This window comes from Armigeres subalbatus, chromosome 1, assembly GCF_024139115.2.
Source record: "Armigeres subalbatus isolate Guangzhou_Male chromosome 1, GZ_Asu_2, whole genome shotgun sequence".
Taxonomy (NCBI): Eukaryota; Metazoa; Arthropoda; class Insecta; order Diptera; family Culicidae; genus Armigeres; species Armigeres subalbatus.
In genome coordinates this window covers 131322998-131338057 of record NC_085139.1, presented here as the reverse complement: position 1 = coordinate 131338057, position 15060 = coordinate 131322998, and the positions used below count along the sequence as shown (strand labels likewise).

The 15060-nt window shown below is 40.5% G+C and overlaps 1 pseudogene; it reads right to left on the bottom strand.

Moving 5' to 3' along the window:
- Positions 1-40: 40 nt before the first annotated feature.
- LOC134206551 (uncharacterized) lies at positions 41-12862 on the bottom strand (annotated as a pseudogene).
- Between the last annotated feature and the right edge of the window lie 2198 nt (positions 12863-15060).

Here is a 15060-nt window from a genome sequence, read left to right as displayed (position 1 = left end):
TTTGATTCCCTCTGGCTTTAATTGTGAATCATCCTTCTGTTTATTTGGCAAGGGTGCTCATATTGTTATCGGTTTTGTTCACCAGAACGTATCGCTTGTTTTTCTTTTATTTTTCAGGACGCGGTTGTTTGCTTGCTTCTCGAATGGGGTCTTCCGTTTCCACTGTGACCATACCGATCAAATGCTTCCAAACTCCACCTTTATTAATAACAATTGTGCTCTGACTGCTGAGGGTACTTGTGCAAACCCAATTCATCCGCCTCCGTAATCAACATGCAAGTCGGCAGGCACCGGATGTTTATTGTGCAAATTTTGCTTTAACTCGTGATTCATAGTCTCTTCGTCACCGTCGTCCACGTTGAACATCATCAGATGTCCGTCGTCCAATCCACCCGCCAGCTCAGTGTCAGAGATCCAGCATAAACAAATCAGCTTGCTTAGGCATTTGACTGTCCGAGATGAATAAGTTTTTCCAAGGAAATTACATCAACTATGCGATCGTCCATCAAGACGAAGCTGTTGACCTGTTGACCTGGAAAATAGTTTTCATTAATAATGAATAAATAATTAATTAAATTCAAATTCAAGCATAATTTTTCATAAGGACGTATGTAATAAAAGTAAACAAAACGAGGTTTTTAATACAACATGATATTCACATGGTCGCTCTTAGTTCCCATATGTTAAAGCGACGTATGTAACAGTGAGACTTCAAAAATAGAAAATTCTACATACGTCGATTCGTAAAAAGATTGTATTAAAAAATTTTAAGATCTAAAATCAGTAAAATCGATGAGTATTATATAAAGTCGCGTGTGATTGTCATGTTGTATTCAAAATCTCGTTTTGTTTACTTTTGTTACATACGTCCTTATGAAAAATTATGCCTGATATGTTTAAAACATTACATTCATTTTGAATACATAAATTACTATGGCCTGCCCTCTAAATAACGAACCAAATCCCATTTTTTGAAATAGGAATTACCGAAATATAATTCTCATTTTTTATATAAATTTCTTTCAAGAGGACTTTTTTCGTACTTTGTATTGTTTTTTAAGGCTTTGGTCCGATTCGCGAATTAAAATCAAAGTAAACTTAAAAGTGACAATTCAAATTATGAAATCCCCGCTCATAAGAATGGCTGGTGCTACCCAGTAAGACCGTCAAAACATCTATCAAAAACGATTCAACATCGGTCAAAGTAATCTTGCTCTGCGAGTAGGGTTATTTGAAAATTATAAAAATTATAGAAAATTATATATAACTGTCATTTTTAAGTTTAATTTGATTTTAATTCGCGAATCGGACCAAAGCCTATGTGTTCAAAAGTAAAATCAATATGACATAATCAATCGAAACAACATTCACTTGTTTCTGGAGCTTTTGAAAAAACTATACATAATTGTAAAAAGAAATGTCAATGGCTTACCGTAAATTAATATTAAAATTTCTTCCTGTTTCGTGGTACAGACGAAAGCGACTGATCCACGTTTCGGTTTTGGAGAAGCTTTCAAAAACATTGAGAAATTTGTTTCGTTCATTTTCCTTGAAAAAATAAGATGTCTTACCGGCGTTGACGGAATTTCTTCTTCCGCTGTGTCCCATTATTAGATCTAGCTGGTGCTGGTGCTGTTGCTGCTACTGGTGCAGTACTCGGCTGTGCCGGTACTTGTGCCGCTCGACAGCCCGGGCACACGTATACGCCGTTCAGCTTCACATGGTCGAAGATTTTGTGCACCAAACATCCCATCCGGAAGGCATACGCTGATCCTTGCATTCACCGCCTTGGTAAACACGATCCCCAGTGTGTCCATTGAGGTGATCCTGTAAGTGTATTTTACCGATGTGTCGGTCCAGGCCCAGGGTCTTAATATCCGAAAATATTCTGTTACAATATTCACATGCCATATCTTTGATCTGCTCTTCAATCCGTCGTGCGTCCACAATGTGGTCCTTGAGGTCCGACAACTCAAGCAGATTAAACAAACATCTGACTCCAGCGGTTCAACATTATAGTACTCTTGGTCATCCTTCAGCAGCTGCTCTTACCCCTCCGGCGCGTCGTCCGTGTAGGTCCCATCAAAGTCTAACGACACAATCGCAGGCATCCTCCTCCTCCTCCGTTAATCCAATTGCTTCCGAACTATCGTCGCCTACTTTTTGAGTATGTATAGTAAACATCCTGACCATCCACAATTACCGACGAAATGTATTGAACCGGCGGATCCGGGTCGGGAATCGCTCGAGGATGAATTTTCTTGGTGGGTACCACTTTGACGCCATTGCTGGTACGTTTCACTCCCCGACCTCGAGTGTACCGCTATTGTGTTTCTTGTTTTGGCTTCAGAACATTGGTTTCCACCGTGATTAAACAAACTCGTCTCGATTCATTGATTTTGAATCAGAAACAGGAGGTAAACAAAAATGGAAATGACAACTGTTGTCAAACTGACGTGATTTGGATTGAGGGGCTTCTCAATGGTCGAGTGATTGTAATAATTGTAATCCGTCACTCCCCAGGGGTATATAGTGGTGCCCGAAAAAATGGCCACCACTCCGTCTATGTATTCGTCAATGGCGGAGCTCCTACCGGAAATTTTATTCCCGGCGATGGTGTGGGTCGCGCGGTCGTCGTCATTAACATTAGCAGCGCTCAGTTTAAAATTTCTTGTATGATGTAGGAGGAATGACGGCTTTGGCAGGTTTTGTTCTATTATTGTCAAGGAGGTTTTTGTTGACCAAATGTTATGAAATTTGGCCACAATATTCTTTTATATGCTATGATATGAGATGATATTTTATATGAAGTACTAACGATCGGCTACCATCAATGAAAGTGGCTCTTGGGAGCGTCCACAAATTACGTAACGCTTAGAGGGGGAGGGGGAGATTGGGCGAAGTGTGACGACCCATACATAATTTTTAGATGCTTCATACAAAAGTGTGACATAGGGGGGTTGAAAATGCCCAATTTTTGCGTTACGTAATTAAAGGATCTTCCCTTAAGGTGACTCGGGGAGGCACTACACACCGTTTTATTTTTCCTATCTTTTGTCTCTTTCTAACATTGTCACCTCGTAATTTTGGAGTAGCGTATTTCGGTTTTCAGTTGTTTGATGTAACTGTAAATCTATCAGCATGTAGATTGCGAGTAAGCACTCGCCGGTGATACTTTTTCAAAATCATATTTGTGTTGGAAAAAAAATAAGCATTAATGATAATTAATAGTATCAAGAGAATTGGCAAATTGCTGACGGGTTTCCGAATCGATTGATAAGCAAATGTCGAAAATAAGATAAAGACGCTATCAGCGTTTGAAATCTATCCTAATTTTTGTGACAGTCTCGAATTTGGAAATTTCCGTTTAGAACCCTGTATCTGAGTCTTCCCCTTAGACTAAGTTTACGTCAAAAAATCTGTAGCAAACATCAATACTGACGCCATACAATTTTTTTCAGTTATAATGCGAAACAATTTGCATGGTCCCCTTCCGATACTTGCTTGGGACTCAACTACCGACGTTAGCGTTGCGCTTTAAATAAAGTTCATCTCGGAACCGATTTCTTTTTCAATCAACAGGAAAAATTAGTCTGGCGGGAAAATTTCATGTTGTGCCGACAATGTGAATAAATTGCTGTAGCAATCTTCCGATGACAGCCTATGCTCGGACCGGCACTAATGCTATGATTCCGCTACCGATGCCAAACAATTATGCTTTGTTCTATGAAGAAAGTTCGTCTAATAACAACATTCTCAATCACTTAAATCATACAACTTCGAATTACGCTAAAAAATTTCACCGAAGAATTTTCCGGTTCGGTTTTCCTAACGGTTGCACTTTAGGAACATTATTTCAACTTAACCTTCCTCCCAAAGATAATAATGGTCCTGAAAAGAACCGATTAATTGCCACTTATGTGCCTTATCAGTAGCCACTGGGATGCGCGACCGCCATCCGATGATTCAGCTCAACGATTGCCAGATCCGCCGAAGATGGAACACGGATGCAAATGATGTGCTGCTGCTGACACGACCGCCACCACCACCGAGCCCAAAAATTTCATCCGCACCACCACCGCTTCTGGACGCCCTGGTCCGCTCTCCGTGACATCCAGAATGAAAATAACGCGCGCACGCGAAACACGGGGCTTTTTATACATGGATCAAAAGGCCCGTACCTTACTGCAATTTGATGTCCGTGTTGGGGATTTATGAACGGAATTGAATTTTTCACCCGGTTTGGAAAGAAACAACATTTTCAATAGTTTAACGTTGATAATCAATAGTATCAATAGAATTGGAAAATTGCTGGAGAGCTTCTGAATCGATTAATAAGCAAATGTCGAAAATCCATCGAAAGATAGAGACGCTATTAGCGTTTGAAATCTATCCTAATTTCGTGACGGTCTCGAATTTGGAAATTTCGGTTTTACACCCTGTATCAGAGTCTTCCCCTTAGACGTAGTTTACGTCAAAAGCTTGTTTCAAGAATTTCAGAAGACCATATTTGAACCGATTGGAATTGTTTATAACGTAAGGGGCCGTACACATATTACGTAAGCAGTTATGGGGGGAGGGGGGGTCTGTCAATATCTTACGCGCCATATAAATAAAAAATCTTTTGTATGGAAAAAATCTTACATGGGGGGAGGGGGGGTCGAAAAACCCAGAAAAATTGCTTACGTAATAAGGCCCCTAACGTAACGCATATTTGAAACCGATTGGAATTGATTGACGGGTGAACCTGAGTGCTTGTTCAAGAATCAATTTTGAGAAGTAGGCAAACACCGCGTCCAGTTAGCCTTGCGAGTAATACCGTCGCCACCCCTAAATTGTGGAAAGATTGAACGGGTACTGAAATGAATTTCCTCAAACATGTGCACTTTACGATCCAATCATATACAGAAATAGGTGGTTGAAATTCAAAAGATTCCCAAAACTTATTAGGGCACCCAGGATCTATAATATATGAAAGTTCAAAATAACTCGAAACATTTGGGGCTCAAAAATTCTCCTTGAAATCCTTCTAGAAGCTCCCCTGAGAATTTCTGAATACCTTCGGAAAGTTATCCACAAATTCCTCTGAAAATCGTTCGAAAATCCTTCTCATGTAATTGTAATTCCTTCTTATCTAGAAACTCCCCCCTAATTTTTTTTGGAAATTCTCGAGAGAAGATTTCTTTACTTCTCTCCAAGATTTACTTCTCGCAATTTCTTCGGCTATTCTCTCTTCAGGAAGAATCCGAGATTTTCTTCAGGCATGCATTCGAGAGTCCTCCGAATTTAGCTCCATAATTTCACTTGTAAATCTATAAGAAATTCCTTCGGAAATTCTTCTAGGAACTTCCTCTCGGAACTCTTCCTTTAATTCCTCCGGGATTACTTCCAGGAAATTTTCCGGGAATACCTCCAAACATTCAATAGCGAAATCATCTAGCATACCAATCTGGAATTCTCTTCGCAATTACTTCAGAATATCCTTCAAGAAATCCTCTAGAAATATCTTCATGAATTTCTCCTGGAATTCGTCCAAGTATTTCCCCAGAAATTCTAACAGGTATTTATTCGGGAGTTTCTTCTGGTACTTCTCCAGGAATTCCTTCAGGAATTTCTCCGGGAGATTTTCCGCGGAAGTGTACTAGAATTTCTTCTGGACTTCACGCGGAATTTACTCGAATATCTGCCAAGAGTTCTTCCAGAAATTTCTTCGGAACAATCTGCAGGGATTTTCTTCAGCAATTCATCTGGGAATACTTTCAGGATTTCATCTGGGAATTTCTGCATTAATTCCTCCTGATATTTTTCTGGGAATTCCTTCAGATATTTTTTCGGAAATTCCTTTAGGAACTTCTCTAAGAATCATTTCAAGACTTCCATGTGGGAATTCCTCCGGAAATGCTTATGGGAGTTCCTCTGGGAGTTCTTCCAGGAGTTTTTCCAAGAAATTCTCTGGTAATACCTCCAGGAACTTTACAGGAAATTCCTGGACGATATTTTGCAGGAATTGCATGGGAAATGGGATTTTGGAAGTTCCTTCAGAAATATTTTTTCTCTTCCTCTAGGGCAGCGGTTCTCAACCTGGGGTACATGTACCCTGAAATTTTCGCTGGCCCTAGGGGGTACCTCGGACAAAAATGCGTAATGGCGGACATATTACAATTCCATTCAAAATTCATTGATGAAGTTTTGATAATTGTGTATTTTCTATTTCATAAATTTATATTGTACATAATATGTAATGCGATCAATAAATACCAATTGAATCCTGCCATCCACAAACAGCACAATGTATGAAGGGCTGCGGAACAAAAGATCGAACTAACAAAACATAGAATGAACAAAATGATTTTTTTTTCACTAGAACTCGGTTGCTTCGTTGCAAGAGAATTAGAAGCATCCTTTTACGCCTCTCGGAAGCCTTCTTCCAAGCAGCTCGAAGGCTTCTTTTCAAGAGCCTCGGAAGCCTCCTTTCAATTGTTTAGGCTGCCTTCTTTCAAGAGGCTCGGAAGCCTTCTTTCAAGAGGTTCGGAAGCCTCCTTTCAAGAGGTTCGGAAGCCTCCTTTCAAGAGGCTCGGAAATCTACTTTCAAGTGAAAGAGGCTCGGCAGCCTCCTTTCAAGAGGCTCGGAAGCCTCGCTTCAAGAAGCTCAGAATTCTTCTTTCAATAGGCTTGGAAGCATACTATCAAGAGGCTCAAAAGCGTTATTTCAAGATGCAACGGAAGCTTCCTTTTAAGTGGCTCGAAAACCGCCTTCAAGAGGCTCAGAAGCCTCTAATAAAAAGGCGCGGAAGCCAACTCTGAAGGGACTCAAAAGCTTAAAGGAGCTTCCCTTTAAAGGGCTCGGAATTATGTTTTCAAGAGGATTGGAAGCCTACTTTCGAGAGGGGGTACCTCAAATCATGCAAAAGTTCGAAAGCGTACTTCTAAAAAAAAAAAAGGTTGAGAACCGCTGCTCTAGGGTATTCCACCGGATGTTCCTATGAAGTTCCACCAGTAGTTCCTTCGGGAATTCAATCAGGCTTTCTTCCAGGAATTCATTTAGCATTTCTTTAGGCATTTATCTACAAATTCCTCCAGAAGTTCCTTGGAGAATTTCTCTGGGAGTTCTTACGGGAATTCCTCCGATAGGTTCTTTTAAGAATTCTTCCAGGAGTTCCTCCAGGATTTCCGCCAGGATTTCCTCCAGGATTTCCTCCAGGATTTCCTCTGGAATTTCCTCCGGAAATTCTTTCTGTAGTTCTTCAATAAATTCCTCCAGAAGTTCCGCCGGCAGCTCCTCCGAGAATTCCTCTGATTATTTCTCCGGAAATTCCTATAGAAAATCCCCCGGGAGTTCCTCCGGAAATTACTCTGGGAGTTCCTCCGGGAGTTCCTTTTCAGAGAAACACCCGGAGAAACTGCTGGTGAAACTTCCGGAGGGATTCTCGTAGAAACTGCTGGTGGATCTCCCGGATGAATTCCCGAAGGAACTACCGGAGGAGCTCCCGTAAGAACTCCCGGAGGAATTTCAGGAGGAACTCTTAGAAGAATTCCTAGAGGAGCTCCCGGATGAGCTCCCAGAGAAACTATCGGAAGAACTTCGGCAGGAATTTCCAGCTTAATTTCTGAAGAAAGCCTAAATGATTTCCTGAAAAAAAGCCTGAATATTTTCCTGGAATAGCTTCTGGTGGAACTCCCGGAGGAATTTCCGGAGAAACTCCCGGATGAATTGCTGGTGGAATTCCCTGAGGAACTCTCGAAGGAGTTTTTTGGAAGAATTTCTGAAGAAACTGCCGGGAGAATTTTCAAATGAACCCCGGGGAAACTACCAGAAGCATTCTCGGAAACAAGAGAATTCATCTTATAGACAAATCTCGTCTAGCTGAAACCTTTGTTGGGGTTTGTAGCTGGACCATCATCATCATCAGAGGACCTCCCGGAGAATTCCCTGATGAGCTCGCAGAGAAATTCTCGGAGGAGCTTCTGGTGGAAAATCTATATAAATTCCTGAAGAAGCCTAAATAAATTCCAATTCTGCCGAAATTCCCGGAAGAATTTTCAGAGGAACTGCCGATAGAACTACCGGAATAATTCTCGAAGGAAATCCTAGAGAAATTCTTGGTGGAAATGCCGATGGAACTTCTGGAAGAATTCCTGGAGGAATTTTCGGAGAATTTTCTCCCAGTGGAAATCTTGAAGTTTCCACCGGAATTCTTTCAGGAATTTTCACAAGAAATTATTCAAAACAATTCACGGAAAATTTTAAGGAATTTACACAAGAAATTCGAAGATTTTCGTGAAATTCTCAGGAATGTTTACTGGCAATTCTGCGGAATATTCTTATTCTTAAAAATTATGGGAAACAGCACGAACTTATTTGAATTATTGAAGGGAATTCTGCAGAACTTATAAAGAAGTTCGTGAAAATTTTCTTGGAGTAAATAATGGTGGAATTTTCGGATCAATTCCCGGCAAAATTTATGGTGGAATTCCTGAAGACACTGCCGAAGAAGTTATTGGAGGCATTCCTAAAGAATCCCTGATAGAATTTCGGATAGAATGCCAGGAGCAATTGTCGAAGAAATTCCTGGAGAAAGCTTGCATATTGATTTTTCTGTCTATTTTATAATAAATATTATTTCAGAGAGGATTTGTTTAGAAATTCAGATGTATGGTTCTAGTTTTCTTAAACTTATGGAAGAATGCAGGATTTTTATAATAATTATTATAGCCGATTTTATATTCTTTCTGAATACTAAGTTCGTTAATATTTTTCTCACTTTATTTAAAAATATCTGATGAGCAATAAAACACGCATTTTTAAATCCATTATTGTTTTAATCATTATTTTTTCGATTTGGTTTGGATTTGGTTTCATGTGTTAATATTCATGTGTTTTTATAAAACTACTATAAAACTACGATTTAGAAGACCAAAAAAGTTAGCCCCCCTTTTCTCGAAATCCTGGCTACGCCCATGACCGGAATCTGTTTTTGTGAGCGCTGTATATCCCACCCGACTGAGTCCGGGGTACAGCATATGTTGAAGCTCACTGCAGTTCGCTTTTCTATATTATAGAAATGTTAAGCTCAATTACGAGTACAAGCGAGCCAGTAAGGAGTGTTACTCTCGATATCAGCTTAATATTCAACGCAACCTCAAGTCGCATCCTAAGTGCTTCTGGCAATATGCCAACCAGCAACGCTAGGAATCTGGATTGCCTTCTTCCATGACGCTAAATAACAACACGGAATCTACGACCCAGGACATTTGCTCGCTTTTTTTTCGAGAAGCTTTAGAGTGTGGTCTCAAACGAGGTATTAACAACTGAGGAAATCGAAAGCGTTGTGAACACTGCCCGGACTGTCGCTCAAACTCTTGGACCCAACGACATTGATGCAACGATGATTATCAGCGCTTCTTCTTAGCTTAAATGTAGCTTTTCTCCGGGACCCGACGGATTTCCCTCAGTTCTTCTGAAAAGACATTTAGACGTTTTGGTGACTCCAATACTTCTTATCTTCCTATCAACAGTGGTATTTTTCCTGTTTGCTGGAAAACTGCGAACATGTTTCCGGTTCACAAGAAGGGCAACAAACGTGATATTAATAACTACCCTGGGATCACTTCGCTAATTTTTTTTTTATTCCTTTATTTATTTAGTAGGCACTCTGTGTTCGACGACCGCTACTGTGCCGAGATCTAATGTGGTATTCTCGTCGCTTAGAATCCACACAGAATCTATTTTTAGATTACCTATTGTCCATATTATCGTCCGTTCGTTCGTCCATATTGTGAGTCCATGTAGATGCTTTGTTCCGTTTGCCATGTATCGAGTCCGTTGGAGGTATGTCTCCGAAAAGAGGGTCATTTTGTCAGTCGCCGTCATGTAGCTGTGTTGGTCAGACACGTTCCCCATCACGCCGTACTGCTGCTGCACTTCTGGCGATTGACGAGAGGTTGGTGGGGGGCCTGGGAATCGAACCCATGACCATCCGCTTATAAAGCGGACGTGTAGCCGATTAAGCCACGGGACCCCCTATACTTCGCTAAATACTGTGTCCAAATTATTCGAGTTTTTTTTTGGAATCCTTTGAGGCCCACAACAAACCGTTTCTCAATAACGACCAACATGGCTTTACGTCTGGGCGACCGACAGCTAGGTAGGGAAAGAGGCCCCAAAACGCCCCCTCGATGCAAAACGCCTTTTGTGGTTTCCCTCATATTTACCGTCATTAATATGTCCGTAACAAAACTAGATCTAAAATTATGTAGGATAGGCGAAGAAAGTTTCAAAATAGTGCATGGGAAGGTCGGAAAAACCGAAAATTTCCACATTTTGAAGAAACATCTAACATTTTGGCGAGTCAAAACGCCCTAGTGGCAATAACCTACAAAGTATTTGCGTCTCCACGGACTATCCATACTAGAATGCTGATTCGCCGACGCGTGGTACTTTGTTCCCATGAATAGCGTTACAAATAAGACAATAGAGCAGTGTTTGCTTAGCTAGGGCATATTGCCCCCCCTTCCCCTACTAATTGGCTCTGCCTGTCTCCCTATTTAACCAATAGTATGGTACAACGTGCGCAGAATGGTGTGATTTACACGGACCTGGCCGCTTCATTCGGCATTAGCGGTAGCTTCCTACGATGGACCATATCAAGGATTTGGGAGCGATCTTAGATTGGCAACTTACATTTAAACAGTATGTTACGTATGTTGTGGCTAAAGCTTTTCGATCTCTTGATTGCGTCTGCTTCAGTTGCATCTTCTTCTTCAGCCAAACATTTCACCGACATCTACTGCCTAAAAGTGTTATATTGCTCTTTATCGCGCATCTTAGAATATTGTTCTGAAGTCTTGAGCCCAAACTACACCAATTGCGTTAAAAGAATCGAGTCAGTACAACTCAGCTTTTTGCGCTTCGCTCTACGCAAGTTACCATGGAGAAACCCTGTTCAGCTGCCGAGCAACCACGATTGTAGCGAACTAATGAATCACATACAGTGTCTGGTTTTCTACCCGCTGCTGCCAGCACCCAGGCTCTATCGTATATGTAAAAATAGCCAGCATGAGTTAACCACCTGAAGTTTGTGTGGCGAAAGACATCTAACGCGGGTTTTCTCAACAGTAGGAACTTTTCACGAAAAACTATTTGGTGCCAGTTATGTAGGAAGGTGTCCGCTACTACGCCTGTAAGCACGCTGTAAGCACGCTCAAAGCAGGCGATTAATTCATCTGGGCTTTCTGTACGTGTGTAGAAACACGGAGAATGCTTTGTTTATAGCCGACTCTCTCCATGATCACTTAGATTGCCCAACGTTTATTGGGCAAGTGAACATCAACGTTGCCCCTCGGTCTTTGAGAAATAACTTTATGCTCCGTTTACTGTTTCAACGAACCAACTACAGCATGCATGGTGCGATTACTGAATAGCAAAGGATCTTCATCAGTATTAGTCGCACTAATCTAAGACGAGGTTTTCCAATTTGTTTGCTTTTCGAGACATACTTATACTTTCTATTTATTTCGAAACCGGTTTCAACCATTAAGAGCCCGTATGCTTTAGTATTAGTTAGAGTAGATTTATTTAGAATAATTTGGGCTGTAAGGATGCCTGTTGATATACACAAAGTATATATAAATAAATAAATCGGATTAGGTTGATAGAGAATACGGGGAAGTAAACTTACACTTGACGTAGTTCTTGACGGGACATTGTTGCTTTAGAAAATACCTTCGTGGGTTTGAGCACGCATCCTTCTCACAAAGCCCCGAGTGCCCTGGAGTCGAAGAAACGGTGAATCATGTGCTCTTTGTCTGGCCACGCGTGCGGTGAGGATTTGTCGATACGGCTCTGATTTCCCGAGAGCTGTGACGCATAGAAAAAGGGGAGGAGAAGCAATATGCCCTAGCTAACCAAAAACTGCTTCAATGTCTTATGGAACGTACACACGGTCAAGCAGTTTGACCAACATTGACTCCACCTCTCGTTTATTCAAACATCCATCAAGTTTTACCAACAGCGGCACGAACAATCAATTTATTCGACCAACAATATCACACACGAACGACCGAAGCGCCAACTTGAGCACCAACCATCAAAAAATATATGGGGGTTTGTGCAACTTCACTACAAATGCTCAAACATGTTCGGCGAACCTTGACTCCACCCCCGACAACTCAAACCAAAATCAAACCGTTTTATTTTTTTCCAACCGAGCCGCCAACTGTCAAATGGTTGTTCGAACAACTTCACACACGTTCAAACAAAGCAGCAACCGAAGCGTTTTCTTGGGGGCGGAGTCAATGTTCGTCAAACTGCTTGACTGGTGTGTACGTTGCATTAGCTGCAACGTTTTTCATTACCTCATGCAGCAGTTAATCAATCTAGCTAGCTTATGCTATGTATTGCTATCTTCGCACAAGCTGGACCGAGACGATGCTCTACGGTCGCAGCATGCTTACTTTTGTACTCCAACATGTGGCGATAAAATATGCGTCACATTCGAAGTGTCATTTTTCTAACGAGCCTACCTTGTTTTCTGTATACCGTGCTCAGAACCAAAGGAAAAATCATAGAAAACATAAACAATGAAAGGAATTCTGCCAAATTTTCGCGGATTTTTAAATCATGAAAGCGCATCAAACTATTGTAAACAAGCTGTTACTTCTTCAATAATGTTACTTATAACTCGAAAATCAATTATTGAGCTTTAAACATAAAACACTTTTAAAATAGCAAATAGCAATTTCAAATTAAATTAGGAACCCCAAATACTCCGAAAAATCTCATCGGAAAACCGGGCTGACTAATGCCGACCGGCTTAGACCACTCTCTTACTGGTTCTTCGCCTCTCTGGTTCAGTCTCGGCATTACGGCGCGACTATATTGATTGCTTACTTGTAGTTGCTCCTGTTCAGCGCGCCATATGTGGAAGAGGCCCCAAAACGCCCCCCGATGCAAAACGCTTTTGTGTATTCCCTTATATTTACTGTGTCTGGTTAGGTTAGACGAGAATGTGTCAAAATAATAGATAGAAAGGTAGGTAAAACCGAAGTTATCTACATTTTGATGAAACATCGAACATTTCGGCGAGGTAAAACGCCCTAGTGAGATTAGCCTACAATGTACTACGCGTCTCCACGCACTGTCCATACCAAAATGCTGATTCGCCGTGGCGTGATGCGTTGTTCCCAAAGAGCTTCCAACTAAAAGGCGTTTTGCCTCATGAGTTTTCCGGCAACGACTAATCACCTCTTTTTTGAAATGTGAATAATATCAATATGGTTGAGATTTTCTACTATTTCAACACTTACGTGACCAATACCTTCAACACCTACTTGGAAACAAGTAGGAAACGAAATACGTATCTATTTGTTGATACATAAAAAGTGAATAGTGGAAGTAAATGGAAGAATAATAGTCTTTTAACCAAAAGTAATTTGTTCTGCGCAGTACTGGTAGTTTTTGTCAGAGTCTATTATATATAGAGTTACGCAAAGAGTGAAGCCAAATCTACCTATTGAACTGTCAAATCGTCTACCTATCGAGCAAAGTAAACAAATGATTGTTGGTAAGGCGGAAGTATTGTTATCGCCTGATGATTATTATGGTGAATTAAAACTCATGAATTGAAATGTATTAGATTTGTTCTAGTAACTGCTTCAAAAACTTCAATACACCCCCAATAAAGTTGCAACAAGAAACTCACGTGTTTGCACTCTGTAGGTGACTTTGGTTATCGAATTAAAAAGCTTTAGAAGTGAGCACTCCCGTGAAGTCTCTTGAAGGGTTGAACAAAAATTAAAGTTTCCAACATAATAACAAGAGCATCATTCAGAACAAGAGTAAGAAGATCCTCTTTGCGCAACTCTATATAATAGACTCTGGTTTTTGTGACTGTCATGTGAAATCGAAAACAGTAGCATTTTCATTTTCAAGAGACCAAATGAAAATGTAGCCGTCTCCCGGTCACCTGTCACATTGCCAGCAGTCATGATGGGAATGTTGCTTTGTTTTAAAATCAGAATTTCTAAATAATTTTAATAGATCTGTGCAAATAACGATTGATTTTTTTGATATTATTCACATTTCAAAAAAGAGGTGATTAGTCGTTGCCGGAAAACTCATGAGGCAAAACGCCTTTTAGTTGGAAGCTCTTTGGGAACAACGCACCACGCCACGGCGAATCAGCATTTTGGTATGGACAGTGCGTGGAGACGCGTAGTACATTGTAGGCTAATCTCACTAGGGCGTTTTACCTCGCCGAAATGTTCGATGTTTCATCAAAATGTAGATAACTTCGGTTTTACCTACCTTTCTATCTATTATTTTGACACATTCTCGTCTAACCTAACCAGACACAGTAAATATGAGGGAATACACAAAAGCGTTTTGCATCGGGGGGCGTTTTGGGGCCTCTTCCACATATGGCGCGCTGAACAGGAGCAACTACAAGTAAGCAATCAATATAGTCGCGCCGTAATGCCGAGACTGAACCAGAGAGGCGAAGAACCAGTAAGAGAGTGGTCTAAGCCGGTCGGCATTAGTCAGCCCGGTTTTCCGATGAGATTTTTCGGAGTATTTGGGGTTCCTAATTCAATTTGAAATTGCTATTTGCTATTTTAAAAGTGTTTTATGTTTAAAGCTCAATAATTTTGGAAATCAAATCCATACCGGCTTTATTGTTTTCACCATGAATAATCTCAGTAAAATGTTTTTCTAACTGTATACCAACAAGAGCCTTGTTACCTATCCAGGCTCTAGTTTCAATATGTAATAGGGGGCGTCGGGGTAATTTCGCCAATTTGGTAATTTGGCCATCTGCTTATTTTCATTGATAATGTTCAAGTTTTTACAATTGAAAGTTTACACTATATTACTTTCACCCTGTTAATTAACTTCAGAAAGCTATCCCAATCTTTCTTTTACTTTACTTGCAGTATAGTTTAGATTACAGCATTAATATAGCATAGTATTTCGATCATATAGAGTGGTGAATAATTGTTAAATACTTTTCTTTTTTTTTACAAAAATAACACAAATGAAAAAATGCTTCTCAATCGGGGTAA